Source organism: Leucoraja erinacea, chromosome 5 (genome assembly GCF_028641065.1).
Source record: "Leucoraja erinacea ecotype New England chromosome 5, Leri_hhj_1, whole genome shotgun sequence".
NCBI lineage: Eukaryota > Metazoa > Chordata > Chondrichthyes > Rajiformes > Rajidae > Leucoraja > Leucoraja erinaceus.
Genome location: NC_073381.1, coordinates 40,361,193 through 40,366,038, shown reverse-complemented (window position 1 = coordinate 40,366,038; position 4,846 = coordinate 40,361,193). Strand labels below are relative to the sequence as shown.

Below are 4,846 nucleotides of genomic sequence, written 5' to 3'. Positions count from 1 at the left end.
AGTTAGGGACAGACAATGAATGCTAGCCTGGTCACTGATGCTGACACCCCATAACTTAGTACATGCTTAGACAAAATGATCTTCTAATAATTCATTTCGAGTCCATCATTGCAGTAATAGTGAGAGGTCTTGCAGCTTAAATAATTATTGTATAAAATATTTCAGTGTTATGCGCAATGTTGGTGAGTGCATTATTACTTTGAAATTCTCATGTGAGCAGCGAATTCACAATTGTTAAGATGGTAACAGAAACAAAGAACCCATGAAATTCGATAGCTCAGCTGGTAGAGCGGAGGACTGTAGTTGATTATACTGGAATTCCTTAGGTCGCTGGTTCGATTCCGGCTCGAAGGAGGTTTATTGAGCATAGAAGCTGGGATGTAATGTTAAAATTGTACAAGGCATTGGTGAGACCAAATCTGGAGTATGGTGTACAATTTTGGTCACCCAATTATAGGAAGGATGTCAACAAAATAGAGAGAGTACAGAGGAGATTTACTAGAATGTTGCCTGGGTTTCAACAACTAAGTTACAGAGAAAGGTTGAATAAGTTAGGTCTTTATTCTCTGGAGCGCAGAAGGTTAAGTGAGGACTTGATAGAGGTCTTTAAAATGATGAGAGGGATAGAGAGTTGATGTGGATCAGCTTTTCCCTTTGAGAATAGGGAAGATTCAAACAAGAGGACATGACTTCAGAATTAAGGGACAGAAGTTTAGGGGTAACATGAGGGGGAACTTATTTACTCAGAGAGTGGTAGCGGTGTGGAATGAGCTTCCAATGGAAGTGGTGGAGGCAGGTTTGTTGGTATCATTTAAAAATAAATTGGATAGGCATATGGATGAGAAGGGAATGGAGGGTTATGGTATGAGTGCAGGCAGGTAGGACTAAGGGAAAAAAGTTGTTCGGCACGGACTTGTAGGGCCAAGATGGCCTGTTTCCGTGCTGTAATTGTTATATGGTTATATGAAATTAACAATTAAGTAGGCAGAAGATCAGCAACAATCTTGAAAGGTTGAGAAGACATGTGGGGCTGGTTAGCCTTCTTCTGCTCCTATATGTTACGTTCTTATGCTTAAGTTTAAAACATATTTTATATTATTTGCTGAGTGTTATCTGTCAGCAATTCCCCTTACTCATTTTTAATTACAGACAATGCTTAAAATATGTTTTATACGCTGAGGAAGTTGTGACTGAATTTTGCCAACAACAACATCCTCAGTGCTTGATTTGGACAATGTTACATATGGTTGCCGAGGTGACCATTGTTTTACGTGTTTGACCTCTAGCTACAGCTGAGTGTATTACCAGTGTCCTGAATTCTGCTGCAAAGGGAGGCGAATGAGGCCATCTATACAGGGACCTACTTTTGCATTACTCCTTCTTCTAAGGCAGTGTGAGCGTGTGGAGAATGGACAGATTGTAGATCTCCTTGTGGTACATACTGCCTTTGACTGCACACACAATGCATCCAGTATGTTTCTTGTTAACTCGGACAATTTCACAGAAAATAAATTGTATTCCTCCATTACGTAGATGGTATAAGCAACAGATCGGGCAGATGAATGCCTGGTGTTCTGCAGCAGTATTAAGCATCAATTGTCATAAAGTAACCATGATACCCAAGTACATAAATTGGAGCATGAATAGGTGATTCAGCTCCTCAAACTTGGTCTCCCATTCAAGGAGAATCTAAATCCTACCCATCGCCATATCCCTTGATTCCTTCAATATTCCAAAATCTATCAATCATTCTTGAGTTGAGTTGAGTTAGTTTATTGTCACGTGTACTGAGGTACAGTGAAAAGCTTTTGTTGTGTGCTAACCAGTCAGCGGAAAGACAATACGTGATTACAATCGAGCCATCCACAGTGTTCAGGTACATGATAACAGGAATAACGTGTATTAAGTTTAGTGAAAGATAAAGTCCAGTAAAGCCTGATCAAAGATAGTCCAAGGATCTCCAATGAGGTAGATAGTAGCTCAGGACTGCTCTCTAGTTGTTGGTAGGATGGTTCAGTTGCCTTATAACATCTGGGAAGAAACTATCCCTAAATCTGGAGGTGTGTGTTTTCATACTTTAATACCTTTTGCATGATGGGAGAGGAGAGAAAAGGAAGTGGCCAGGGTGCGACTTGTCCTTGATTATGCTGGTGGCCTTGCCGAGGCAGCTTGAGATGTAAATGGAGTCAATGGAAGGGATGTTGGTTTCTGTCATGGTCTGGGCTGCGTCCACAATTCTTAAGGTCTTGGATTGAGCTGTTCCCAAACCATGCTGTGATGTCTACAGCTGTGCTGCCTATCTGTAGAAGTTGGTGAGAGTTGTCGGGAACATGCCAAACTTCCAAAGCCTTTGTTGTGGTGTGCACATCCAATGGCAGAGGATTTTCAAGACAGAGACAAACACTTCAAGAGATGCGGAGGTACTGCTGCAAAGTGTGGTGGAAGTCTGATTTCAGCCATGTTGTTATTGAGCCGTGGAGCAGGCGAAAGACCCTCTGCTGTATATATTTCTTATGTTCTTGTCATCCATCTGGAGCCTACACACACTTCACAGCAGATCTGTAATATGAATCATGACACCACAGACCATGCCAGTGCTATTCAAGCTCTGGATATGGAGCATGGATTTCTGTAGGAAAGCACTGCTCTACAGAATGTTGGAGTAATCAGCGGGTGAGGCAGCATCTCTGGAGAGCAGGAATGGGCAACGTTTCAGGTCGAGTCCCTTCTTCAGATTGTTGTCAGGGGAGGGGGCGGGACAGAGATAGAATGTAGTCGGAGGCAGTAAGACTGGTGGGAGAACTGTGATGGGGAGAGTATGGAGAGGGAAAGCAAGGGAAATCTGAAGTTAAAGAAGGTAAAGAACCTCTGCCTCACCTAGAAAGATTTTTGGGTCCTTGGATGGAGTCGAGGGGGGATGTAAAGCTTTACCTCCCCCCTCGACTCCATCCAACGACCCAAACAGTCTTTCCAGGTGAGGCAGAGGTTCACTTCCACCTCCTCCAACCTCATCTACTGTATCTGCTGTTCCAGGAGTCAACTTCTCTACATCGGCGAGACCAAGCGCAGGCTTGGCGATCATTTCGCTGAACAACTCTGCTCAGTCCGTCTTAACCTACCTGATCTCCTGGTGGCTCAGCAGCAACTCCCTCTCCCATTCCAATCTGATCTTTCTGTCCTGGGCCTCCTCCATTGTCAGAGTGAGGCCCAGCGCAAATTGGAGGAACAGCACCTCATATTTCGCTTGGGTGGTTTACACCCCAGTGGTATGAACATTGACTTTGTTAACTTCAGATAGCCCTTGCTTTCTCTCTCCATCCCCTCCCCCTTCCCAGTGTTACTGTCTCCGCCCTCATTCTATCTTTGTCCCGCCCCCTCCCCTGATATCAGTCTGAAGAAGGGACTGGACCTGAAACGTCACCCATTCCTTCTCTCCAGAGATGCTGCCTCACCCGCTGAGTTACAGTAGCATTTCGTATATACCTTTGATTTAAACCAGCATCTGCAATTTTTTATACACTGCTCTACTGAGCTGGATGATAGCCTGCTATTTGATATAAAACCTGGCTGCAAGTACCGAATGGCCTACTCCTGCACCTATTGTCTAATGGGGAAACCATCCTTGCCTTCACCTGTCCGAAAGAAATGTGGAGATAAGAACACTAGGTTGAGGAGAAGGTGGATTAACAGTGGAACAACATAACGAAAATAAAAAATAAAGAGAAAAGGCTCAAGACATCTGGCAAATAGAAAGAAAGTCATTTTTTCAGTTGCTGCCTTATTTGCTGAGCTCTTCAGCGTTTTCTATTTTAATTTCAGATTTTCAAGGCCAGCAGCATTCATTTCTGTTTTGCAAAGACAATTAATGGAGAGAGAAAACTCAACAGTTAGTTGGCTAGATTGCAGTGCAGTCATCTCCGACTGGTCCCACACAATTAATGATTTGAAGAACGATGACACTAAATTAATTCACACTTCGCCTTTCACCTGCAAAGTCACTCACCAACACATTACTTTCCACATAAACCCACCAATAATGTACATTCCAAACCTGATTTAATACTTTAATAATAACAGAAGGAGAACAGAAGTAATCATTACCTTACGTTCTATTAGTGTCTGCCTTTTGTGTGCCTCATCTAATTTAGTGCTCCTTTGCACTGAGGCTGTAGTGTGGCTGCTGACTGATTGAGGAGACTGCAGGTGGCTTTAAAGCACAGTTTCAATTACTTTTTAACTAGAAGCCCTGGATCACAGTCAGAGGCATGCAGCATGGAAAGAGCACTCTTTGGCCCATCATCAATGTTGACCATCAACCATCTATCTACACCAATCAAATCCAACTTTATTCTCTCCACATTGTCATCAATTCCCTCCAGATTCCAACACTCACCTACATACAAGGGGCAACTTTACAGAGGCCAATTAACCTACCACCTGCATGTCATTGGGATGTGGGGAGAAAGCAGAGCACCCGGAGGACTTCCACTCCGTCACAACGAAAACGTGCAGACTCCACACTGACAGCACCTGTAGTCATGATTGAACCTGGGTTACTGGCACTATGAGGCCACAGGTCTATCAGCTGCGCCACTGTGTCACCCTCCGCCTGAACTGTAGCAGCTCAGGTTAGCAGACAAACAGGCAATGGCTAGAGTACTGGCAAGATCCTCATACTGAAGCAAAGCTGCAAAGTTTGCATCTAAAGTTTGCAAATAAGTAAACACTCTGGTCTCGTGTGCGAATGTGGCGTTGAAGGACGAGAAGCCAAAGCAAAGAAGTGGAAGCCAAATAACCGAACGGAAATGAAGCCGAAAAGCCAAATAACCGAAAGCGTATGAACCCG

At 43.7% G+C, this 4,846-nt stretch overlaps 1 non-coding gene across 1 annotated transcript; it reads left to right on the top strand.

Annotated features, from left to right (window-relative positions):
- The first annotated feature begins 266 nt into the window (after nt 1-266).
- trnay-gua (transfer RNA tyrosine (anticodon GUA)) lies at nt 267-354 on the top strand. The gene is given in 2 exon segments: nt 267-303; nt 319-354. It is a non-coding gene; the product is annotated as a tRNA-Tyr (tRNA).
- The last annotated feature ends 4,492 nt before the right edge of the window (nt 355-4,846 follow it).